This window comes from Macrobrachium rosenbergii, chromosome 8 (assembly GCF_040412425.1).
Source record: "Macrobrachium rosenbergii isolate ZJJX-2024 chromosome 8, ASM4041242v1, whole genome shotgun sequence".
NCBI classification, from domain to species: domain Eukaryota; kingdom Metazoa; phylum Arthropoda; class Malacostraca; order Decapoda; family Palaemonidae; genus Macrobrachium; species Macrobrachium rosenbergii.
The window spans coordinates 28,206,227-28,233,942 of record NC_089748.1 but is presented as its reverse complement, the minus strand read 5'-3'; the positions used below and the strand labels follow the sequence as shown (position 1 = coordinate 28,233,942).

Sequence of the window (27,716 nt, the reverse complement as noted above, 5' to 3'; positions counted from 1 at the left end):
AACGAAAGAATATAGGGTCATAATTTGCTCTGGGTGGTGACGTTTGTACTTAGAATGTACCTTTTGACAGTTGGAACCATTGTGTACCCACACTATAATTACTGATGTTTAAATCTTTTATCACAATGCACTACCAAGTTTGTTCACGTGTTTTACAGCCCACAAAATGTGTACAACCGTAGAGAACAGCTCCAGATAATAATGAAGTATATTTAAGTATTACAATCTATGCTATCCGAAAAGTCTTTATAAAAATGCTTTACATATGAAAGAGAAGCGTCTTCGTGATGTAACATCTACACTATAACATCATACAACAGAGTCACAAGGACAGACTTACAATGCAGATGGAATGAATTCAGGTTGTTATATTAATCATAATATTACTGGGTAGCAACAATAACATAAAACCTTCCCAAAAGAGAAAAAGAAGTCACAAAAATTTATGAATTGTTGTAATGAGATGATTTAACATCAAATGAATATAACACTTGAACTTATAGTAACTGTCTTCCATCGATCAGAATTACACACACCACACACACACACACACACACACACACACACACACACACACACACACACATATATATATATATATATATATATATATATATATATATATATATATATATATATATATATATATATATGTGTATGTATATGTGTGTGTGTGTGTGTGTGTGTGTTTGTGTGTCCAAGTGTTATATTCATTTGATGTTCAAACATCTCATTACAAAATTCATAAATTTCTGTGACTTCTTTTTCTCTTTTGGGAAGGTTTTATGTTAGTGCTGCTTCCCAGTAAAATATTATGATTAATATAACAACCTGAATTCATTCCATCTGCATTGTAAGTCTGTCCTTGTGACTCTATATATATATATATATATATATATATATATATATATATATATATATATATATATATATATATATATATATATATATATATATATATATATATATATATATATATATATATATATAATGTAATAACAATTATGGATTATGAAAAACGAAACATTTAGTATCTCAAACTCAGAAATTTAATTAAAAAAAAAAAAAACAGATGCACGTGTTTTGATGTAAAGGAGCCCCTTCAAAATGTCCGCGAGTAAAAAAGTCAGAATCAGCTGACATTATAACGTACAAAAACTCCCATCTTCTTAATTAAATATCCAGCGTAATTACGCAAAAAAAGGAAACGAAAAAGAAACAAAAATCACAAGTAAAATCAGCACTCATGAACAACAAATGGTGCTGCAGAACAAGAATTATCTAGGCCGAGATTGTATCAAGGCAGATGAAATTTAATAGTGAATTCACAACACCACGTTTGAAAACGAATGGAAAGCGGTAAAAATCGTTGGCCGTTGTGCCTCCTGCGTATCGTGAAATGTCATGGGCAAATGACTTCCCACACACCACCCTTCACAGCTAACATGTTTTTCCAGATCCAAAAACCCAAATGACTTAATGAGGTTATTTTGCAGCAAACCAACAGTATTTCTCGATAGTTTTGTTCTCTCTCTCTCTCTCTCTCTCTCTCTCTCTCTCTCTCTGTTACTATGAAAAACGAAGTAGCCAGAAAATATGGATCATAATGAGCAAACAATGTTTGTAAAAGGCTGTTACTGGAATATCCAGCGCTAAATATATTTCGCATATCATGCGTGATGTACATAAATTCGCATTGCCTTTGGCATTTCTTATTTCTTGTATGCATGAACTAATTCGGCTGGCTCACAATAAGTATGTTCTTCAGGCGCGCACTCATGTATGCAATAGATTAATGAAAATGGGAATATGAAAAGTCTTTAATTTTCTAATCGATACATAGCCTCGGACAGAACAACAGTTTAATTTAAATAAATTCTGAAAATATCTATTTGTATCCTCCACTAATTAAGCTCTTAAGAAATCTGCATGAGTTACATAACTGACAGATCTGTCGTTGAAAATTCGGTAATCACCGCTCTACTGGATTGGTGGTGTATGTCCGAGTATTTCACACCTGCGAAATCGTAACGCGTATTGGAGCTTTTCTTTCCGAAATATACACACACACATATATATATATATATATATATATATATATATATATATATATATATATATATATATATATATATATATATATATATATATATATATATATATATATATATATATATATATATATATATATATATATATATATATATATATATATATATATGCATGTATAATATATATATATATATATTATATATATATATATATATATATATATATATATATTATATAAAGTACGCTTGTGCAAGGGTACATTTGTACAAAAACTTAAGCTATGAGTAATAGTAATACTTATCCTTTAACAGGAAAATACGATAACATTTACAAAAGAATAATTACAGTATTCACATTGGCTAAAAATCAGAAGCGGGTAATTACAATCATAATTTCAAAGCGTATGGTATTTGTTTTTTCATGGATTAATTTCAACTTTACTTTGGTAATCTCTTAATCTCTTTTCAGCCCTCGTTTAACAGATGTTAAAACTCCTTACATAGCATATGATGTGATTATGATAGAACAGCTTTATTCAAATCATTATTAAATATGTTGAAATATTATTTATATACTCACACAAAGATAAGGAATGTTCGCCAAAAAAAATTTTTTTTTTTAAACGCAAAATAAAATTGTTATCGACACTATTTTGATCATATCTGCGCCAATTAAATGATATTCAAATTGTTTCCTTAAATGTGCTTTAATAATCGTTTCATTGATGAAGATCAATCTCGCAATACTTTTTTTCTTATTGCATATGGAGAAGACTAGATACTTTAAGTGACCTAGTGCATTAAGCTCTATGTTCAGACTTTCCAGAAACATGCGCATATAAATCTCTATTGCTTTGGCGATCCGTAATTTATTGTACCTTCCTGATTTCCCGCAAACATTTACAAATTGTGTCACGCTCATCCTTCGCGATTTCATAGTAGTGTGGATCATAAGCTGGGATATCTGCACTGTGTCGAAAGAACATTCGGAAAATACGTAATTCTTTCGATGCTGGTCTTCTACGCGAGAGGTCCGTCTTCATTGCAAGGATCCTCTTGAAATCCAACAAATTCAGAAAAGAAATAATTAATCCATCGTCAGACTGCTTCGGGACGTTATTAGTGACTAATTATATCAATTCTCCTTGCCTTTCTGCTCACTCATAAAACAGTCAATGAAACACTAAAATAACATTGTAAGTGCATTTAGGAGAGAACGTACAAACAGTCAAAAATGAAATTAAAAAAAAGTTACACAAAATTCTTCTTCGAACTTCATTGACGGAGACCAGGCAGCTTAAACAATATAACCCAAAGGCAGTAAAATCAAGTTCTCCAACATAACTTATTGCTTAATTTCCATCGTATAGTTATTTTCCTAACAAAGGGTGGCACCAGAAAAAAAAACCTGTCATTCTATAACCTTCTGACATGATTTAGGTTTTAATCTGATTATCCATTTATATATATATATATATATATATATATATATATATATATATATATATATATATATATATATATATATATATATATATATATATATATATACATACATACACATATATCATATATATATATCGAACCCAGGTCTTTCAACTGAAAGGCATGGGTGCTACAGGCTACATCACACAAGTCATAAGAGAAGCTGGAGCCAAAATACCACTATACCTACGGACACATTTTTTTTTTATCTGGGTAGAGTTATTTCCAAGCATACCAGCAAGTTTTACTCAATTTCCCGACCCAGCAATGACCCAACTGATAGAATTTCATTCGAATTATCCCTTCTGAGTGAATATGATAGAAGTTATCAACAGACAATCACGTGTGGAACAGAAATAATTTTCTGACCTACATCGGGATCGAACCCACGTCTTGCTATTAGGGGATAATTGGTATGCTGGGCAGTAGGCCTGCCTTAGGTACAGTGGTACTCAGGTTCCAACTTCTTTTATGACCTGTATGGTTCAGTTGGTATAGCCTCTGCCTTCAATTGGAAGACCTAGGTTCGATTCCGAAGTGAGTCAGAAATTTATATCTACTCCACGCGTGATTTTGTGTTGATTACATCTATATATATGCATACATACACACATTTTATATATATACGCATCAGCAAGCTTTCAAAGATGAATAGTTTATTTTTCCGTAATAGATCTTTTTTTAACAGGTGCTTATTACAAAATTTAACATTCTTAATCTTGCCGTTTGTTTACTTACTCTTGTGAAAAAAAACTGAATCCAGCATAAGGTTAGGTTTATTTCAATTTACTTTCTTGAAATCATATTTTTTATACCTTCGAAATGCCTGTATATTCCCTCTCGAAATGTCCAGATTTGTATTAGAACAATGCAAAAAAGGCCTAGCTTATTTCATTCTAGCTTTTTCTTGCTTCACGGGTACTTATATAAATCTCTATAACATCTTTCTGGCTATTAGCAAAAGAGTAAAACTGCGTTAGTGGTTGATTGATTTACATTTCCAGCCACATTTGGTAGGTAACATACCACTTCACTCAGATGAATGGATACTGTAAAAACTGAAAACACTTAAAACAATTTCAGATAAGAGCTGTTGTGGAGGAAACATTACTGCAAGTGACGCATATTGTCAGCTATTTCCGATGTTTTTAATAGTGTGAAATCAATAACACTACATTTTCCGTTGTTTAGCGTAGTGCTTTTTAGTTTTCTGTATTACTCTTCTGTAAAAGCAAACTACTGAGATGGCTTTTTGTCTGTCCGACCTCCCCCAGATCTTAAAAACTACTGAGGCTAAAGGACTGCAAATTGGTATACTTATCATCCACCCACCAATCATCAAACATACCAAATTACAGCCCTCTAGCCTCAGAGGTTTTTACTTTATTTAAGGTTAAAGTTAGTCTTGATCGTGCGTCTGGCACCACGATAGGTGCCAACAACACAGGCCACCACCCTGGCTGTGGCTGAAAGTTTCATGGGCCGCGGCTGAGGGTTTCACGGGCCGTGGCTAAGAGTTTCATACAGCATTATACGCTACATAGAAAACTTGATTGCGCTGAAGAAACTTGGGCGCATTTTTTACTTGTTGAAAGTAGCCATGCCTTATGATAGGGGCTGATAATGTTTTCTCTGTCTCTGACTATCTGTCTGCCTGTCTCTCCCTCATCCGCCACTGCACAGGTAAACGTTTACGGCCGTCAATGAGCATTTGGGATTGTGTGTGAGAACATCTATCGGCATCATAACTGCATTATTTTCTAGTCATGAGTTCTATGAAGAATGCTTGCAGCTTTAACCAAGAACTAAACTCCTCTTACCCCTTTCACTTTCTTCCTCTCATCATCTGCCCCAGGTACAGCAGCCAATCCACGACGCGTATACGCTGGAATTGTTTCAATGATCGCCGTTGGGCGCTGAATTATAAAATGATCTTTGCGTGGAACGGTCGGCATACATTTGAGATTGGTCATGAGGCTGTGCGGGGCGCCGATTCTATTTTCGGATGGGTCTTGTGGGATATGCGATTGGCAACAGCGGCAGAACATTAACGGTTATGTCGCTATCGATATGTGCTTCATTCTAGCTTTGAATATGACGAGAGAGAGAGAGAGAGAGAGAGAGAGAGAGATAATGAATATGCAACCGTAGGGGACGGTTGTTGTCTCCTCTTCGCGAAGCATTCCTTATTTATTGTTCACTTTCAAGGAAAATGGAAATCACTCCAGTTTGAAGGAATTTATTTTGCTTGTTTCGAAATGCTTCAGCGTTTTCAGAAATTGTACAGTAAAACAAAATGTAGAATATTTTCTTGGTGTGTGACCTTGTTCCCCCGTTCATGTACTATTCATATTAATTTCATATTCCATGCTTATATTTAGTATAACCACTGGCCTGGGAGAAGTATTTTGACGATGGTTCAATGACACACAAGGGAAATAATTATGAGAATGTAATCTAATACAAATTGCGATTTTTTCATATTCTGGATAGCTGTCATTTCTAAGGAGTGTTTAGGATGTTAAATAGGACTGTAAAAGACCTCGTTTAAAAAGATGAGCAGCATCCTGTACTTTATTCGTTTTGAGATTTAAACCTTCTCTATCAGAGTTCTTAAAATGAAAATCACCAAAGCAGCTCTAAGTAAGACATAGTATCTGAGTCTCGTGGTAAAAGAGAGAGAGAGAGAGAGAGAGAGAGAGAGAGAGAGAGAGAGAGAGAGAGAGAGACTAATTAATCACGGAATTTTAATCGGTTACCTTGTCAAACGATAAACTGAGTAAACTAACAACTATAAACTGTTTCTTCAAAGCCATCAGGCCACGGAATTACAGATTTTACATTCCTTCGTCCACCCAAGAAATTTTGTTAATGGTTCTAATGGGGTAAAATGTCGTTGGTCTCTTAAAAACTAGTTATAAAGTAGACAGTGATTGAATATTATATCGTTCATCCTTTCATTAACATATTTCACCGGCATATTGACAAGCTGAGCCGATACACGAAATATTTTACAGGAATTACATGTTGATGTTGGATAAATGCAATATTAGGCAGGTGATTAAATACGTAACCTAAGATATATGTGTGCGCGCTCATGATTAAGTTGAGATGTAATTAGGATAATCTTCTCTTTAATTAGAACATGTTCAAGAGCCAGAGTTGTAATCTTATCTCTTTCATGTTGATCTTATGCGAAATGGGTGATTGGCCACATCATATTACGTAGTTCGAAAGATAAGCATCCCTGATCACTGCAATTCATCAAATGTAAACCTAATTTCATGATGATGATGGTGAAAATGTTGTAGAGGCGGAATAAAAAACAAGCATTCTAACTGAAACCTGCGTTCACTCTTCCATGATAATAAAAAGCTAACTAAATTACACCTGAAATATTTCCCACATTTCATTATCATCATTATGACATCAAGAAATCAAAGTCAAGAGACCCTACTCACCTATGCCTATTAACAGCCCTTCAAGATCATTAACGAAGGTAAGTCACAGCACTCACTTCTATCAAAAGACCATCATGTTATGTCATTAGAGACCAACCGGCCTCCAGCTTAAAGGTGATTTATTATAGCCAAAGACACAGGTGGCTCAGTCCACCGAAGAGAATCTACAAAGAGAGAAAGGAAACAGCACTGGAAGAGGGAAGAGGCGGGAAAATAGAAGAGATGAGGTAAAGGATGATCACTTATGTTGAAAACATGAATAATGCATAGTGTATAAAGTGTGTTGTTTCAGTATGAAGGGTGGGCCGTGTATAGCAGGGAATTAGCAAGTTATATCCAAAGGAAGGAGAATCTGAATAGAAATGAAATGCAACTATCAGGAGCAAGTAAGTTCGGAATAACAATGACTGGAGCAGTTATGATGACTTTTGTTATTATTATAATAACTGACATGCACATATTAGTAGGGGAAAAAACTCCATTGTCCCTCAACACCGAGGTGCTAATCCCCAGGTAGTGATTTTTCTACCTCTTCTTGCTATTCTCTGGTTATGGGTGGTCTTGGCATGGTTAGAGAATAGCAAGAATAGACATAATCACGAACATCAAAATAATTGACCGAACTACCGACCACCGCCACCTGCGCCTCTTGGAAGCATTGCACATTGGGAAGGAGAAACCAACCCTCAACATTACGCAGGAATCCTTTCTCTTCCCCACGGCTGCCAGGAGACCTGCACCGAGCGACCCCCAAAGCGAACGAGCTAATCAAAATTCGGCATCTGAGGATCGAAAGTCTCCCATTCATCCCCAGTACTGCAATGCCGCTCGCACGCAAGACGAGCCCCGAACATCAACATGGGAGAGAAGGCTTCCACTCAAGATTACCTGCCCCGGGCAGCCAATCATAATTCAGCACCGATCAAGACACCCCCTATAAATGCAGACCCGAGCACCTTGTTTCTCTTTACACTAGCAACAAACAGAAAGGCCCTCAGAAAAGCACGAAGACAGACTCACACAGCAAAAACATCCACAAGCACCACCAGCATAAACGCAGAATCACTACACGAATACCCCCCGCTCCCTTTCCCCAAATTTAGACCTATTCTAAAAGAAAACCAGACGTCATATGCCGCAGTAGTAGTGTTAGAGAGGAAACACCCGGGAATAAGAATTCAAGCAAGACCGAACAACAGAGGATTTTTCACGATTACACCTCAAACAAAGGAAGCCGTTGAGATTCTGAAACAGGAAGCTCAGATACTCGATCCTGCAGAAAAGACACAGAGGGACATCATTTGCAGATACCCAATAACCCTCCCCATAGACCCCATAAAGGTAACTCCCCTACGTCCAGGAAGCAGTAAGATGCAGAAGCAAGGCAGGAGACCCAACCAGAAAAGTGCTAGCAGTCTTCAAAGGGAACAGACCAAATGAAGTAGTCATCCCAATATGGGGAAAATTTCCAACAGAAGCCTTGAGATGCTTCAGATGCCAGTGTTTCAGACACCACCAGAAACAATGCGTAGTACAATATGTAGTTTGCAGTGTCTGCAGCTCAAGACACGACACCACCAGCTGCATACAGAAACACAACAAGGAGAAAACAAAAGCCAAATGCCCCAACTGCGGACAAGGATGTCATGCATGGTACAAAAGATGCACGACACGGCTTCAAATAATTTGGAAAATGAAGGGAGTGCTCCCTCAGGCAAAACAACACCAGCAACAACTACCCCACCGACAACCACACCAGCAACAACTACCCCTCCGACAACCACACCAGCAACAACTACCTCTCAGACAACCACACCAGCAACAACTACCCCTACGACAACCACACCAGCAACAACTACGTCACCAACAACCCCAACAGCAAGCCCTTCCCCCAAGACCTCCACAGCAGCACACACACAATACTACACAACAGATGCAACAACCCCAACAATAAACTGCACCCACACACCAGCCTGAGTAACACAGACAACAACACAAAACTCTACCACCACCACCCCCATAAACAAAAGAGACCCCAGACTCCAAGAACACAGAAACCAAGACACACACGTCGACACACAAACTCCATCCTCAAATCCCACTCCTTTCTCTGCCTACAACACCCCAGTCACAAAAACACCCTTACTTCCAAATCCTACTCCTTTCTCCACCATCAACACCCCAGCCAGAAAAACACCCTACTAACCCTCCCACCCACCCCTACCACTGCACCTTCATCCTCACATCCTACCCACAGCATTTGCACCAGCGCCCCAGAGTCCCCCCCCAAAAGAAATGCAGTCTCCTTCACCTGTGAGGAATTTAGACGAGAGGTAGCCAGGGTTGTGGGAGCAGTTATAGCACAACTCTTCCCAGGAGTGGACTACACAGCAACACTGAGGAACACAGTTGCAGCCCTGTTATAAACCAAAATGGCTGAACACAATCCAAATCATATAGACACCCAAAACTGCAGGAACACAGTACAGTATATACCAATCTCAGAATCCTTCAATGGATCATAAACAGTGCCAACACAAAATATGCCTTCCTGCAATCACAAGTGCTATCAGAAGGGCATGATATCATCCTCCTACAAGAAACTCTAGTAAGAGAAACCGCCAAATTCACATACCAGGGATATACAGTGTACAAAACCCCACACACAAATGAAAACAGAGGGCTAATCACGCTTATTAAAGCAACAATTCCCTCCGAACAAACAAGAAATATAGACTGTGGTCAAGGGACTGAAACGCTAAGTGGCCTTATAAGACTAGCAAATACCTCCCTAATTGTACACAACATATACAAAGGCCATAACAAAACCTTTGAAGGAGAAAACCTTTTCAGTGCAGCCACCAGAGAGAACACCTTCTTCGCAGGAGATTTTAATGCCCATCACCTGTGCCTACGCTCAAAGCAACATACAAACGCAGCAGGCAGACACATAAATCTGCTAATGGAAGAATTTCCTGAAGTCAAGCTGCTAAACGATATCAACGAAGCAACACACCTACAAGGCGGAAGACTAGACCTAAGCTTCGTATCCAAAAATCTACATGAAAACTGCACGTGGAAATTGCACCCAATATTAGCCAAACAGCCAGAGAAGTAAAGCAGGAAACCTGGCTGATGTGGTGCTCTCAGACGACCCATCTAACGCCAGTTGCAAAAAATATGGTGGTGGTTCAACAAGGTATCAGGAAAGATCAGGCCACCACAAGCACATCATCCCAACCCACAGGCATAAGCAAACAGATCTGCGCAACATTTTGCTGACAGGTCCTAAATGGCACTTCTGCTGCCAGCCACAAGGGAAAGGCAGGTGACACTAGATCCAGGGAGATGGCTAGTTATCAATACAGCGTGCAATGAGCCTGACAACACAGACACCCCACTCACAATGAATGAGCTTAACAAAGCCCTCCAAAAAGGAAAGAAAACAGCTCCAGGATCAGACACAATCACATACAGCATGCTGAAAAGTATGGGCACAGCAGCTAAGGAAGTACATCTCCACATAATCAACAGAATATACACTGAGCAAGTCAGACCCACACAATGGAATCAACAAAACACACAGCCAATTCCCAAACCCAAGGAACCAAACTCCTACAGGCCCATCTCTCTCGTCATCTGCATAGAGAAGACTGCAGAGAGAATGGTACTAAACAGACTCCTGTGGAAAACAGGACCGCTACACCATCGACTATATGGCTACAAAGAAGGAATAGGCACACAAGAATGCCTAGCAGATGTAATGTCAACAATTAACAACAGAAAATCAAATGTAGTTTCTCTCGATCTAGAAAAAGCCTATGAACTAGCCAGCGCAGCCATCATCCTTGCAACCTTGGTGAACAAGAGTTAAGGGTAACATGTTAGCATGGGCCAAAGGATACATGCAAAACAGACAAGCCAGAGTCACCTTCCAAGGAGCAAGCTCAGATTTTCTCAATTTAGAAAACGGAACACCACAGGGAGGAATACTTGGCCCCTTCCTCTTCAATGTACTGATGGAAAATGTAGCTAAAATCACCCTCCCAGAGGGAGTTGAAATTTTCATACATGCAGATGATGTGTGCTTAGAGAGCACACACAGGTACAGATCCTACCAAAATATGCAAAATGCAGTAACACAAATTGAAAATAGCTGTACAGATCTAGGTCTAAAAATCAATACAGCAAAAACCAAAGCAATGGCAATTAAACATGATCTAAACTCAAACGAAATACAACTCATGGGTGAACTCATTGAATGGGTAGAAAACTTTGTGCACCTGGGAGTAAATATCAAAAACAACTCTCTCCACATAAATAGAAATAGAAATACTCAAGCAAAAAATCAAATGCAGGCACAATGCCATGAGAAGAATCACCTCTCTAAAACAAGAAGCAGTATACCATGCCCTCAGAACTTTCACCATACAGACAATAAGGTCAGCTGTTGAGTACGCAGCACCTGTCTTTACTCGCCTCACAGACACAGAACAAAAAAGCTTTGAGGTAATCCAGAACATTGTGCTAAGACTCATCACAGGCGCACCCATGTAGACTAACTTGTGTGTCTCAAGAAACAAGACAAATTTACAATCTCTAACTTACAGAATAGATCAGAGAAACATATCCATACTGCTTGAAACCTTGAAAGGTAACAGGAACTGCCCACTCAAGAGAGAAATCAAGAAAAACATTGAGCTTCACGAGGAACTAGACCCCCCAAGACATATGCTGGCAACCTCCTAGTAGCTTTAAGGAGAGTAGAAATGCAAAATCACGCTGCTGCAATCAAGGAAGACACACCACTCACAGAGTACAAAGAAGCATGCACTGCTCAACAGCTAAGGCTAGCAGCCCAAGAGGCAATCAGGAAAACTGCAGCCACAATTGAATATTTCACAGATGGATCAGTAGATCTCAGCATCCCGGCAGCAGCAGCTGGGGTCCACTCAACAACCCTCAAAGGATGCTGGAGGCTCTCTGACAGTGCCTCCACTCTACAAACTGAACTAATTACCATTGCAAAAGCGCTGGAAGACTCTCAGCAAAGGCAGGGAAACACAACAATTCATACTGACTCGAAAGGAGCAATACAGGCTATAACAAAAGAAAAAGCAAAAGAAAACATCAGACTTTTATCAAGCATATGGGCAATCGCAAGCCTACACCAAAACAGAAACAGGCAAATAACACTAAACTGGATTCCGAGCCATGTGGGAATCCAAGGAAACGAAGAAGCAGATTCTTTAGCAAAAAGTGGGTTGCTACACAGCAACATTAGTATCAAAATCACCCCCTCGCTCACACAACTGAAAAACAAGGCAGTAACACACTGCCAACTGCAGGAAGGAAGCAAAGTTAGAAGAGCTGTTTTCGGTGGCTCATAAACCGCCAAATGGTACATGGACACCGTAAACCTTAAATCACACAGTATAACCAAAGACATGTCACGGGCCCTAGCAGTCATAATCCATTGGCTAAGGCTAGGATACCAATGCACATGGCAGAGAATAGTAGACAACCCCCAACCACGCAAGCACTGTGAAACAATCCCAGAAGAACCCCTGGAACACTACCTTCTTGACTTTACAGAGACAGAACAGTTAAGAACAAAATATGAAGGAAATGAAAAAACAGCTACCCAAATAACAAAAGGCATACTGGCAAACATTCATGAATTTGCAGGTTTCCTATGCTCCTATCCACCACCACGGTAACTTTAAAGAATCCTTAACTTTTCCCACCCGTTCTCCTTCCCAATTCTTAAAACAGACACAACAGACCCGACCCCTACTTTAAACCAGACAACAAATCAAAAACCATTCCATCTCATCTCTAACTGCTGACTCTTTAGAAATCACTCTCTCCCCTATCAAAATCACCTTTTATCCACCACAATCAACACCCAACAAATGCAAAAACACACACACAAGAATTAGGACCGGACAAGGAATATGGCTTTAGATCATAATGAGCTAGCATACTAGCTACCTGTGCCTACTACTCAAATTCTTCTTTTTCCCCATTTGTTGGCCTCCCACTAACCAACACTCACTGCTATCATAATTTTGTCCTCATCTGATGGGTACCTTAGGGTTCAAAGAGGTTGCAACCTTTCCTGTTAAATCTTTTCACTTCAAAATCACCCCCACCAAAATCACTTCCATGCATCATAATAAAGTTTTCATCTAACCTACCCATCTCACAGACCCATCAACATAGAGTTACGGGCTGCTCTAGGAGCAAGAGCCCGTGCTGGCACAAGGCCAGCTGAATCTGAAACAACAAACAACAACAACCTTGTTTCTCCAGATCCTCTGCAACCACGTCCAGAGGATGACCAACAAGCTGGTCGAAACATGTCGACGGTACCTGAAATAGAACCTGAATCCAGCCGACGAAGGATTTCTGATTGGATATTTCAATAAAAGACTTCCTGCATTCCACACACTATCCTTTTCCAACATGAATATCGGCCAGTTGCTGACTAACATCACTGAGCCCGAAAAGCGAATCATAAGGAAAACAGAAAGGACACTATATAAGATAAATTCACATAATACAGCCATCCTTTTTAATATTATTATTATTATTATTTCAGTAGATGAAACCTATTCACATGGAACAAGCACACAGGAGCCATTGACTTGAAATTCAAGCTTCCAAAGAATGTTGGTTTCAATCTCCCACCGGGGACCTCACACTGCAGCAGTAACTGATCGTGATACAGTCAGAGACTTTTCATGGCCCGGGGGGAGATGCAAACCCACGACATCTGAGTGGCATATTTGTATGAATACTGTTTCATCAAAATTATGTTTTTCCTAATTATATAATGCTTTTTATAACAAAGAATACTGAAAGTCGTTAAAAAAATACATAAAGACAATAGTAGACAGGCGCCAAAAGAAAAATCGCCACGATCAGGAATCACTTATATAAATTAGGAATGGGAATAAAGAAAGCATTAAATAATACATCATGTTTTACAGACTTTTTCTGGTAACAACTTCGTCTCAGGTCCTTTAATCCAGGAAGGATGTAAGACACCTCTATAGGGTGGAGCAGGGACGATAATCAATGGAACGGAACAGTGATCCTTTAAATAGGTTTGGATCTTAGAGAAAGTCTTTGGTGGTGCTAGGAATTTAAAGTAATAGAGAGAGAGATTTACTGAAACAGGAGAATACCTAGCCTCGATCGCGTATCTCATATAAACGTTTTAATTTGAGTCACGCTTACTTCTTTTCTTCTCAAAACTGAAAAAAAATCTGGAATGAAGGAGAAAGTCGGCACGCTGTTATATTCAAACACACACACACACAAACTATGATTTGAATGCTATTGTCCTCAATTTAAAGGGCTGACATAACGCGAAGAATGGTTATTTAAATTATAAAGATGTAGCTGAAAAAAAATACATTGCAAAAATAGACCTTCATGATCAACAACAGATATCAGTCCCTTGTAGTAAGGTTCATCGTATTTTGAAGTTACTTTCTAAAGCCAATGTCTCAGTATCCCAATTTTCCATACCTGATAATTATGTATGATTGCTGTCATCCTTACTGTAAGTCCAGATACTGTACACATTCACCAGAAGTGGTTGATTAGGTAAAGACCTTTACAGGGCCTAATAGTGGTAACGATGATTTAAGAGGTCAGAGATGAATACCTCCCCGAGGTGAACTGGAAATGTTACAGCCAAGATATCTAAACTTTGAATTAATTATTGTGAACACAAATTATTACTGTTTTATATTCTTGTATGTTTTGATTATCTCATGGACGCTTCCAGACTGTTCACAAAACATCTCTAAGCCTAAGACTGAAATATATCTGTGTATGGAAAAAAATGAGAAAACACATGAAAAATACAAAAACAACAGTAAAATGATCAAAGTCAAGATTCAAAGTTGAAATAAATGATTAACGTTATAAAAGAGCTGATGAAAATCCACGAACACTCAAAGAAAAAACACTAATCCTTAACACGCATTCATATCTTCCCGGCTGCATATTCCTGAAGTCTGGAAGAAAATAAACCCCTCGGATATTAGAACCAATCAGAGCGTGATTTGGAGCGGCGACGTTGTGAGACTCCGCCCCCCTAGTGTTACCACCTATACAATTTTCTTAATTCATGCAAAAGCACCAGTTTTGAAAATATAATCTTATATAGTAGACCCATGACTTTATTGACCCAATAAAAAAAAAAATTCAAGAGATCAAAGCAAACAGAAATGCAACATCCCCTACCAAACCGTATAGGTAAATTTCACCCTTGAGACTTAAATAACATCCATAATAACTTTACAAGATACAAGAACAAAAAAATGTATCGAAAATAAAAATTCTGTTTGGGTCATGAACTAATTTTGAGACATGAACATTTGAAAAATGCTGGAAATTTCTGGAAAATAACAATTCACTTTGTTTTACAAACTAATTTTTAAGACACAAACATTTGAAAAATGCATTCGCCCAGCACACGTGAGAAAAGAAATTTGAGTTGCCATTGGACCAGTCTTCCAGCCTCCCACGCATAAGTAATTTGCAAGAAACGCATCACTTAACTTTGTCTCATCTCATTGTGTACAAGATCATTCGTCAATTAGCATTTTGCTAAAACTTGTGATTTTCTTCATAATGGGCCCTAAGAAAACAAAGTGAAGAGTGGTGGTTGAAAGTAAGAAAGTGAAGAACATGGTGAGAAGAGGTGCAGAGGAAGATAACCATTGAAATAAAGAAAGAAATTATAGAAAAGTTTGAGCAGTGGTGTTCAAACTAACAAAGGACCGATATCAACTTAAAGTGAGTACAAGATGGCCAAGTCGACAATTTCGACAATTTTGAAAAACAAGGATGCCATTAAAGGACAAGAAATATCAGTTAATAAATGAAAATATATACTAACCAAGATGAGATAACAAACCCTCAATAATACAGAAAAAATCATTTTGAAGTGGGTACATGAGAAACCAATGGTAATTGATAGTGTAACCAATCCAATAATGATTCATCCATGAAAAAAATTAAAAAGAGCAAGTTATCAGAGTTTGAAATAGCTGAAAACCCTAGATCTAACAATAAATGCCAAATGAGATGATTTTAAGGCTAGTAAATGGGTGGTTTGATAACTTCAAGAAAAATCATATACCCATAACTAAATACATTCACTCTGTAATTAAGGCAATTGCAATGGCACTGCAACAACATCCAAAACGCTTATAACAAGGCTGCAACATGCTGAGGAACAGTTAGTACAAGAAAACTCAAGTTATATCATCAAAATTAAGGACCTAATACACAGAAATACAGTATAATCAAAACAATTTTCAACCTGATGAAGACTGATGGCCTCTTCTGGAAGAAGATGCCCAATGAGAAAATTTATCACCCAGAGAAGACTGCACAAGGCCTCCCAGGCCAGATAACGCAAGGATAACCAAAATGAAGGACCAACATGAGACAATAGTCTTTGTTATTGCAACATAGAAACAGAGCAAATCCGCATGCAGCTTGAAACTCAAAAGCCTCTTACTTGTCAAAATACCATTCAAAATTTTAAACCAAAGCACCAGTGCCTTTAACAAGGTAAATAAAAATTTACCAGACTTGCACTGTAATGTGGAGGGCCAATACAAAAGCATGGGTGACAAACCAGAGCTTGTTTTATGGACCAATGGATTGATGAAAATGTTTGAAAAAATAATTAACAACAGATTAGTGAGTCATCACCTAACAGAGAATCAATATGGATTTAGAAAAGGAAGAGGGACCCAGATTCTGATCATGGATAATGCCCTATCACAAAGAAGAAACTATGTAACCTAGTATGGCTGACTGGCATTTGAAAATATGACTTCATTCAGTTCAAAATCCTTCCACCTGAGACCTTTTCTACAGCCCATGGACCAACAAGTCAAAGTAGTCAATTTTAAGAAATATATATTATATACATCAGATATGCTCTTCTCCAGATACTGTACTGATGTCTGCTTTGCAGATGATATAACTGAAGAATTATACACCCAGAAAAAAACGCACAAAATTAACAAGTAGCACAAAAAACAATGAACCAAATTGAAAGAATTTTTGGAAGAAGATAAAGACAAATAAATCTAAATTCCAACTAGTAATGTTTTTCACTGCATAACCCTCATTGATAACAATGGACTGAATTTTAGTAAAATTCACATTAAATTCTAGGATGCAATTCGGACAAAGAGGAATATCAAGACACGTTGAGGAAAGCTAAGATGCAGAACATTGTGCATTTAGGAATATGAACACAAATGTGTCCATGGGCAACCAATAATGGAATATCTACAAGTTTAGCATCGACTTCAATATGTTGAAAAATTGGTCGCTGAGACATTCCGCAGAAACAATCAAGAAGATGACGGACTGAATTAGTTCAAATCCACAAAAATACAAAGGAACAATTTTCAAAGATTAATCAACTGAACCAACATAGGAGGATGGGGAGTGAATTAACAGATGTCAGCAGTGATGTGATAAAACCCAAACAACATGGAAAGATGTGGAATGATGTCATATGCTTCATCTTGAACCTGTATCATTAAGAAAAGCCGGAAAAAATTGTTTTACTAAGTTTATCATGAATCATGATAATTAACTCAATGAAAATTTAATGGAGCCATTTTAGAAAATAGTTATACAATAAGAAATAAAATTCAAAATATGCAATATGACATTGGATATGTTTGTTATTGTAAAGTTCACCAAAAAAAATTGTACCTAGAAGAGTTGAAACCACTTGACATTACAGATCTAAACTCCCGACCTGGATGGGGAGGGTCTCCTTCCACCTACACAATAACCTCCTCCCCACCCACCATCCTTCTCTTCTCTTGTCCGTTGGTAAGAGGACCAAAAGTCTTTTTGAGTCATAGTAAGTGTTCACTTTACAAACGTTTTTATAGTGTTAGTTTACCATTTTAAATTATATTATTAGATATTCTTGTATGTTTTTTATCACATGACTTTTTCACATTATTTGTGTAAAAAAATAACAAAAACAACAGTAAAATGATCTAAGTCAAATTCAAATTGAAATAAATGATTAACGTTTAAAAGAGCTGATGAAAACCTCAATATTATTCCTTAACACGCATTAAACCTTCCCAGCTGTATTCCTGAAGTCTGGAAGAAAATAAACCTTCGGATATTAGAACCAATCAGAGGTGATTTGGAGCGGCGACGTCATGATTAGTGTTACCACCTGAGTTTTCTTAATTCTGCAAAAGCACCAGTTTTGAAAATATAATCTTATATAATAGGTTATAATATTGGTAAATATAGTTATTATAGATGTACACAGAAAATATGTATCAAATATGTAGTACCAGCTAATATTTACCCTGGCGCTTATGTATCATAAAAAGGTACTGAGATATGCAAGGCATATGGCAACATTGCTCAATGAAAAACAAATTGTGATCATGTTGACTCTGTTGTATTCATCGTGTGACTTGTATTTTATTCACTATGGAGGATACAAGAAATCCTGAGTCGCTAGATTTTGAAGGCAATGGCTTCCATAATATTATTTTGGAGAAAAATCAAGATTTCGTGCGCCTTCGAACTAATGCTAAATCAAGGGAAGATTTCGACAAGTGGAGAGAAATATTCAACGTCAAGAATTGTATTTGTTTCAACTCCTATAAACTGTACCCTGTTGGAGTAAAAATTATTTCGTCAAAAATTACTCTGCCATCATAGCAACAAATTCAAGCACAAAGGTGTCAAGAAAACTGCTACTGGGTAAGTATTTTTCCATGTAATTTCACTCGTTCATATTTAAGAAGTCTAACCTAAAACCTAGTCTTAGGGTCTTAGGCCATAGCTAGGCTTACACATAGGAGGTAGGCCTTACCCAAGACCAAAGTGCTGAAATATGGCAATTTTCAGTTGTCCTCCAGCAACCCATAAGTTTGGTACTCAGTCCTCAGGAACAAAGGCTTTAAAATTATATAATTTTATGCATAGTGAAACTAAATTTGAGTGAAGCAGACCCCCTGCACCCTCCTAATTGACTGCTAAAATAGGATAAATCAGGCATCAATATTGTCCTCCAGGACCAAAATTCCAAATTTCTGGCACACAGCTAGGCCTAATTGTGGAGAACTTAAGGGTAGCCTATGCCATTTGGATAAATTTCTTTTAAGTTCCAAATATCCAGTCCTCCAGTCGCTAACACAAAAATAGGCCTAATTAGTAATTGGGTGTAAAAGGAACTAGGCCTAGCTAGCCTGACCTAGGCTATCTAAACCACCTAACCTGAGGGGCTTTGCCTCCCCCAGCCATAATAATAGAAGACACCTATAATGCCCTACCTTAAAATAGGGGGCAAAGCCCCCCAGACCCCCCTTTGAGGAAGTTGAACCAGTTGTTTGGGTAAGCTAATTCCTTCTAAGCATGAACTCTTTCCCTGATGTATGACAAGCTTTTTTTTTTTTTTTTTAGTGTATTGACATTAAATAACTGCAGTTGTGAGTTGATATGTGAATATGTTATTGTTAAGATTGCTTTTAGTGGTTTACAGAGATGCACATGGTTCACCTCTCTGCTTGTGTATTATTAAAACTTTGTGCTGTGAAATATGCAGCATTATTTATGTAAAATATATATGCTAATTATATTCATTTTTTTCTTTTTCAGTTGTTGAAGTTTTCATCGATGCTACAATTAGGATCATTCATAAGCAATCCAATAAAAGGGAGAAGCTTAAACGTTCTTTTCCATGTTTTTTTGAAATCCATGGGTGGCATAATCATCCCCTTGATTCTGCAGATGCCCTTAGTCAACTGAGAGTAACATCAAGTCCACGAGATACATTCGAGAGATACTTTGAGCAGGGTAAAATAACACTTTTTTTGAAATGCAGTCAAACTTAGTGTAATGTTCTTGTATTTACCTCTTTCAAAGTTTTTATAAATGCTATAACAATTATCTAGTTGAATTAAATTCAGCTAGAAAACCTCAATGTCACAAATTCATTATTGTATGTAAAATTTCATGGTAATGTTTATATTGATTATACTGAACAAGTAACTTCAACTCTGCTGATAATATCAATATAGTGAATATAGGCCTTTATAGGAATGTAGAAATTATAGTCTGTTTATTGATATATAATGTTATCCGTTAATTCATGTCCTTTTTTCAGAAATGCCCACTACCGACACACATGCATCAGCTCTTCCACCTGGAAGTCCTGAACAAATTAAGTACTGTACTGCCTAAGACATATGCTTAAGGCTGATATCACAATTTTGGGGCTGCCCATTTTCAAATTTGTAGTGTTGATATGTATGAAAGTAAATAATTAGCTGCCTTTTACCATCTAAAACTGCAGATGGCATAACTAATGATTTACTTACATAATTAGGCTTACACATAGGAGGCAGCCTTACCCAAGACCAAAGTGCTGAAATATGACAATTTTCAGTTGTCCTCCCGGCAGCCCATAAGTTTGGTACTCAGTCCTCAGGAACTAAGGCTTTAAAATTATATAATTTTATGCATACTGAAACTAAATTTGAGTGGGGCAGACCCCCTGCACCCTCCTAATCGATTGCTAAAATAGGATAAATAGGGCATCAATATTGTCCTCCAGGACCAAAATTCCAAATTTCTGGCACACTGCTAGGCCTAATTGTGGAGAACTTAAGGGTAGCCTATGCCATTTGGATAAATTTCTTTTAAGTTCCAAATATCCAGTCCTCTAGTCACTAACACAAAAATAGGCCTAATTAGTAATTGGGTGTAAAAGGAACTAGGCCTAGCTAGCCTGACCTAGGCTATCTAAACCACCTAACCTGAGGGGCTTTGCCCCCTCAACATAATAATAGAAGACACCTATAATGCCCTACCTTAACATAGGGGGCAAAGCCCCCCCAGACCCCCCTTTGAGGAAGTTGAACTAGTTGTTTGGGTAAGCTAATTCCTTCTAAGCATGAACTCTTTCCTTGATGTACGACAAGCTTTTTTTTTTTTTTTAGTGTATTGACATTAAATAACTGCAGTTGTGAGTAGATATGTGAATATGTTATTGTTAAGATTGCTTTTAGTGGTTTACAGAGATGCACATGGTTGACCTTTCTGCTTGTGTATTATTAAAACTTTGTGCCGTGAAATATGCAGCATTATTTATATAATATATATGCAAATTATATTCAATTTATTTCTTTTTCAGTTGTGAAGTTTTCATCGATGCTACAATTAGGATCATTCATAAGCAGTCCTATAAAAGGGAGAAGCAGTCCCATAAAAGGAGAAGCTTATGCGTTCTTTTCCATGTTTTGTTGAAATCCATGGGTGGCATAATCATCCCCTTGATTCTGCAGATGCCCTTAGTCAACTGAGAGTAACATCAAGTACTCGAGATACTTTGAGCAGGGTAAAATAACACTTTTTTTGAAATGCAGTCAAACTTAGTGTAATGTTCTTGTATTTACCTGTTTCAAAGTTTTTGTAAATAGAATTTTACTATAACAATTATCTAGTTGAATTAAATTCAGCTAGAAAACCTCAATGTCACAAATTCATAGTATTGTATGTAAAATTTCACATGGTAATGTTTATATTGATTATACTGAACAAGTAACTTCAACTCTGCTGATAATATCAATATAGTGAATATAGGCCTTTATAGGAATGTAGAAATTATAGTCCGTTTATTGATGTATAATGTTATCCGTTAATTCATGTCCTTTTTTTTTTTTTTTTTTTGAAATGCCCACTACCGAAACACATGCATCAGCTCTTCCACCTGGAAGTCCTGAACAAATTAAGTACTGTACTGCCTAAGACATATGCTTAAGGCCTGATATCACAGTTTTGTTAAGGCTGCATTTTCAAAAATTTTTAGTGTCTGATATGGATGAAAGTTCATAATTAGCCGACTGGTCAGAGAGACACTTTTACCATCTAAAACTGCAAATGGCATAACTAATGATTTATTTAAATAAATTAGTTACAGACTAAAAAAAACAAAGATTTGCCTTCCATGCATTCATGAATTTTTGTGACTTTTAATTCAGTATTATTCCCGAACTGGACTAACTAAAAGATGTTATTAATATACAATAAAATTAACCTTCAAAAGAAGGCGTCACAGCGACCCCATATAAAAATGGGAACAAGCAAGAAGTTGCTTCAATGATATCACATGTTTTGGGGCCCCAAAAATTTGATGTTGATATGATCACAGGAAACAGTTAGCTTCTAAAACTGAATGCATAACTAATGATGTTACTGTAATTAGATTTGCCTATGTATTTTAAAATGATTACTCCCGAATGGACTAACTAAAAGATGTTATTAATATACAATACAATTAACCCAAAGGTGATTGAAATGCAAGTAGATAATGACATTCATGTTTGGGGGCCTCAAAATGATTTCTTGACAAGGAAAACTATGTATATTTTATGCAGTAATGATAATTACTGTAGATACTATTTTAAAAATGATAATCTTTGTGTTGACTCTGACAAAGGTGGCAGTGAATGCAGTAGATTAAGCACTGAGATCTTGATATGAAAATATGTATATGTATCATAAGTTCCATAGTAAGGTTTTGAGTTATTTTTGTGTTGGAATGCATAATGAATGATGATGGAATGAGGTTTAGCATAATTTTTTGGATATATTGGACTTCTGTTATACTGCAAGGGAATACAACATGGGAATGATTTTTGGATATATGCAAAGTAGTGGAATGGACATCAGAATATTTACAGGTATAACAACAGCTATGGCTCACAGACACCATCTGATGAAATCAGATTTGGCTGATGATTTGAGAGGACAAGCAAACAAATCTGTCAATCCATCTCTCAAATCTGTTGAATATATGCGGGCAACAACATGGTGGATTGAACACGTTGTCAATATTTAACGCTATCCACAAGTATGCAGCTGATAACCCAGAAGCACAAATTAAAGTTGAGCACAACGATGAACGATTCTGTGTGGTTTTGGTAACTCCCTTCATGAAGAGGGTTCATGAACATCTAAGAGAAGCCTCGGAAGTTGTTTTTGTAGATGCCACAGGATCTGTAGACCAACTGAACACAGCTATCATACCTTTTATTTGTGCAGGACCAGCCAGTGCTGTTCCTTTGGCTGTGTTGTTCACATCATCTCAAGATCAAGTAACATTAACCAGAGGTTTGTAGTTTACATGACTGATTTTTTTTTTTATTTTTTTTTGTGGATGTTAACTTTTTCAGAGGCATGTAGATGGTGTTGGGAAAATTTTTATGACTTTACTCGGTTAGGCAAAATAGCATGCCTTCAAATACAAAATCCATGCTCACTCATGAGACCCTGGGATTGGGGGGAGCCACTTTTGACTTATTGTATTGCATATGGGTCTGCTCCATACTTTCATCCTAATACTGCACTTCACTCTCTAACTACTTGCAGGTATACTATCAATAGATTCCTACCTTCACTCAGAACTTGCCTAACCTCTTGAAAAATCTTTTCTAGTTGTTGACTTTGCCTTTATGGTATGGAAGTTCAGTACATGCAATATATATTTTCCCAAGCAAAAATTTAATCTATATTCCTCTTTAAGTGGTACTACTTTCCTGGTACCAAGTACAGTCACCTCCAAGAATTTTGTTAGTCTACCTTTTTTCCTTACCTTCTTTGGTGAACAAAATTTAATGAAAGTATTTGCATAATGTTTTCATATATACAGTATAATGTGTAAATGCATTTAGTAAGAGGATGTTTGTGCCCAACTAGGCCATTCTATATTACAGATAACAATGTAAATAAGTTGTTTTAATTTATAATACTGTTAACATGTATATCGTAATAATATTTTCTATAAGTTATATTTCATGTTCTGTTTTGTGCTTGGCAGGCATTGGTATGATTAAGGAGGTGCTTGGTGAATGTGCCTTCTGTGGCAGAGGAGCTCCACAGTCATTCATGACTGACAACTGTGAACTGTGAGGCTGAAAGAAAAAGTCTACCTGCAACTTGGCCCACAGCAAACCGTTTCCTGTGTATTTTCCACCTGCTTCAGCAGGTATGGCGTTGACTATTGGATTCTAAACATAGAATTCAAAAGGATAATCGTCAAGACCTTATGGCTGCCATGAAAAGTCTTGTTTATGCCAGTTCAAAACCAGAGTTCAATGAGGTGTGGCAGTCTCTCCAATCCTGTTCTCTCATGGCTACATATCCTATTTTCAAAAGGTAATGTGAAATAGTCCTATGTTTTAGAAGCATTCAAGTGCAGTATTTCAGCTATCTGTCTCCTATAATTTCCCCTTTTTTTTTTTAGTTCATTAAAGTGTAAAGTCATTCACCATTGATTATAATTCAACAAGTTGGTATGAAATCCATGGTCTTAGATCCTCTTGAATGAAGAGTTGAACAGAATTGAAAAGAATATTGATTCTATCAGTAAGTTTACTTTTCATATTACAATGTTGTATGTCTTGCTGTTTAATTAACCATTTTAATTTCCTTTTGGCATATTTAAACCTTGTTTTAATGAGTACATATTTTCTTAACTTTCAGTTATGTGGCATCCTTGGTTGAAAGAAAGGAAGACTGGGCAATAGCTTTTCGAGCTGGTACATTGTTACGTGGGCACCACACAAATAACTTCTGCCAATCAACAATGTGCATAATCAAGGTAGGTGTTCTTAAGTAGGAAAGGATTCTAAGTACAGTATACAGGTAATATTTGTCATTACATCATTTAAGAAAGTACATATACTGATGCTTACATGAGTCTGCATGTGTTTTTAACTGATGCTACTTTTTACTTTCCTTGAGAGTTGCTGAGGGTGGGTTGGGGTTGGGAGGATGTTATTGCTATTAAATCCCACAAAATAGAAGTTCTCTCCCTAAGCAAGTGATGACACTGCCTTGACAGTTGCCGTGACCTCTTGCTGAAATTGGTGCTCTCCGCTCTTAATAGAGCAAATCATTGTTTTCTTTGCTCTCATGCCTCTGTAGGTGTTGTCGTGTGTCTGTGTCTTCCGAGATCGTCATATATATATTTATATATATATATATATATATATATATATTCTATACATATATATATATATATATTCGATATATTCTGGAACTATATATATATATACCTATATATATATATAGTTGAATATGACGTTGATGGCTGAATATATATATATCATATGGATATAGTGTTGTATATATATTTGACATATATATCTTGCTGTTGCCTATATATATTATATATATATATATATATATATATATTTTGGAGATATATATATTATATATCATGGGGCGGTTTATATATATATATCGTATATATGGCATTGTTCATATATAATATATATATATATATATATATATATATTTGTTTGGTCTATATATATATATATATATATATTGTATATTGTGTTTTTGTATTATATATATATATATTATAATATAATATTACTAATAATAAAAAAATTACATTGGTACAAAAATGTTGAAAAACTGCTCAGTAGTATGCATATTAAAAGGGACAGGAAATAACAAGTGGTATCAAATAGCTGAGAGATGTTCCAGTTTAGAAACCTCTATACTAAAATATTTTTGTCAGAGGTCTCTGGATGATTTGCTGTTTGATTATATTGATTGATCTGAAACATGTTTGTGTTTATCATTTTTGATGGACATGTCTTACCTTGCAAAGAGTTGTTCAAAAAAGGATATGTTTAAACCCATGTTTTACTTTATCATATAGTTTGGATTAATTCATTTTTTTTCAGATGCAAGGCATCGACTGGCAGTTTTGGCTGTTGGTCAAGAGAAGGCCCCTGATGTGATGTTTTTTAGAAAATTAAATGAGGATGGCGGCTGTGGAATCGCTGGCACAGAGAAGATAAAAGAAATTGTTAGTGTGAAGACACAAGATGTGCATATGGATATGGAAGAGGAGCCACAGGGTCCATTTTCCAAAACAGATACAATGTCGTCTTTAGATGATGATGCTTTGCCTCTGGAAAATATCTCATGATGTTGCATATGCCATAGTAATTTCAGTATTTTTCAAAAAAAAAAAATAAAAATCAAATAATTTTGAAAATGCTTCTATTATGAATAGAGGGGCTCCAGTAAATAATTTATTGAAAAAATAAAACAAAAGTTAATACAGAATCTAATAGAAAGGCACATTATTGTTAACATGGCAAAATATTCATTTACTAATAATTACTATATGCTGCAGTCTGCAGACAATGTCACAATCATACTGACTTGTAATTTTTTTTAGAGTCTAAGTTAGGCTTGAAAGAATAACTTAGGCTTTCATAGCTAGCTGACTTGAGCTGCATTTCATAGTCTGTGGTGGGGGACAGATAGAAAAATCAGCATTCCTGAAGGTTATTCGAAATTAGACATCCTTTGCTAAGCTAAGGCTAGGCTATGATAGGCTACCCTTAGCTATTTGATGATAAACCCTGGTAGACTGACTAGTTGGTAAAGTTTATTTGTAGGCTAGCTAGTCAGTAAAGTATACTTTCAAAGCTATAATGTTGTAGTATAACTTTGGAGTATAGGGTGTGATGATAATGGTAAAGTTGAAGAATAGCCTACTACCTTCAAGCGTTCTGGCAGATCAAATTCAACCGAGTCCTCTGCATACAAGGAGGCTTGAGAACTTATTGATGACTTTGTAAATAACATTAAAATACTTCATTAACACGTACAACTGCAGCAGGCCCTGGGCTAGGCCTCATGATACTATGTACATTGAAGTACTAGTAGTAGTAGTAGCGAAAATTGTCACTCTTAACCGTGGTTATATGGACTGAAATTAACCCTACATGCTAATTTATTATGCTACATGAATTTAATGTCATATAGGCTTTAATAAAGAGCTTATTACAACATTCATTATTTTATTTTATATTAGCTCGAAATGCAGGCGTGTAGTTGACTGCAAGTTGACTAATATCTAACACGTTTAGTTGAGGTTGTTTCAACAGTTTTAAAGATTTTCATGAATGAAAACGTCACTATCTTATGAAATATGATCCCCTGTTCTCTTGTGATCCTGTTTCTGTATGGAACACGGTTGTTGTCCCAGCACTGGGTACTAGAAGTGGCTTGCTGCTGCTGGTCTCTGCAGTCGAGGCCGCTGCTATTTCTCAGAATCATGCATAACAATTGGACTAGTCTGTTCAATCTTTCCCGTCTAAATCTATGGGTAGACCCATCTTGTAACTTGATAAGGATAAAGGGAAAAGGCATTAAAGGAAATTTGCATACTCTTCGAGCACTCTTCCAGCCATTCCTTGACCCTGTTCTTTTGTTGTTACATTTGTCCTTAATTCAATTATGTCGCTGTCGCTACTGTCACTGGTTTGAATGTATATTCTTAAATTTCTCGAAATTTGATAGCTTTTCCTTGCCATCCATTGCTAAAAGAGAGGAATGATAAACTGCTCTTAAATAGGATCGAACCCAGGTCGTTCAATTGAAAGGCAAGGGTGCCGCAATGCTGTATGCATTTTAAAAATGAGAATCGTAATTCAAGAAGGTGCAGTTGCCCCCAGGTTCCAAATAGCTTTATGGCTGGTATGGCCAGTTTATAAAACCTCCTTTCAATTAAAAGACTAAAATTCGATCTGATGGGTCAGAAATTTTACTTTTGTTTCATGATTGTGCATATTATTGTATATATATAATATAT

At 36.6% G+C, this 27,716-nt stretch overlaps 1 long non-coding RNA gene and 1 pseudogene across 1 annotated transcript; both read left to right on the top strand.

Annotated features, from left to right (window-relative positions):
* Positions 1 to 18,334: 18,334 nt before the first annotated feature.
* Positions 18,335 to 20,799, top strand: LOC136840638 (uncharacterized). Its single transcript, XR_010853689.1, has 3 exons — positions 18,335 to 18,790; positions 19,688 to 19,885; positions 20,196 to 20,799. It is a non-coding gene; the product is annotated as an uncharacterized lncRNA (long non-coding RNA).
* Positions 20,800 to 22,771: 1,972 nt separating this feature from the next.
* LOC136841092 (uncharacterized) lies at positions 22,772 to 26,039 on the top strand (annotated as a pseudogene).
* The last annotated feature ends 1,677 nt before the right edge of the window (positions 26,040 to 27,716 follow it).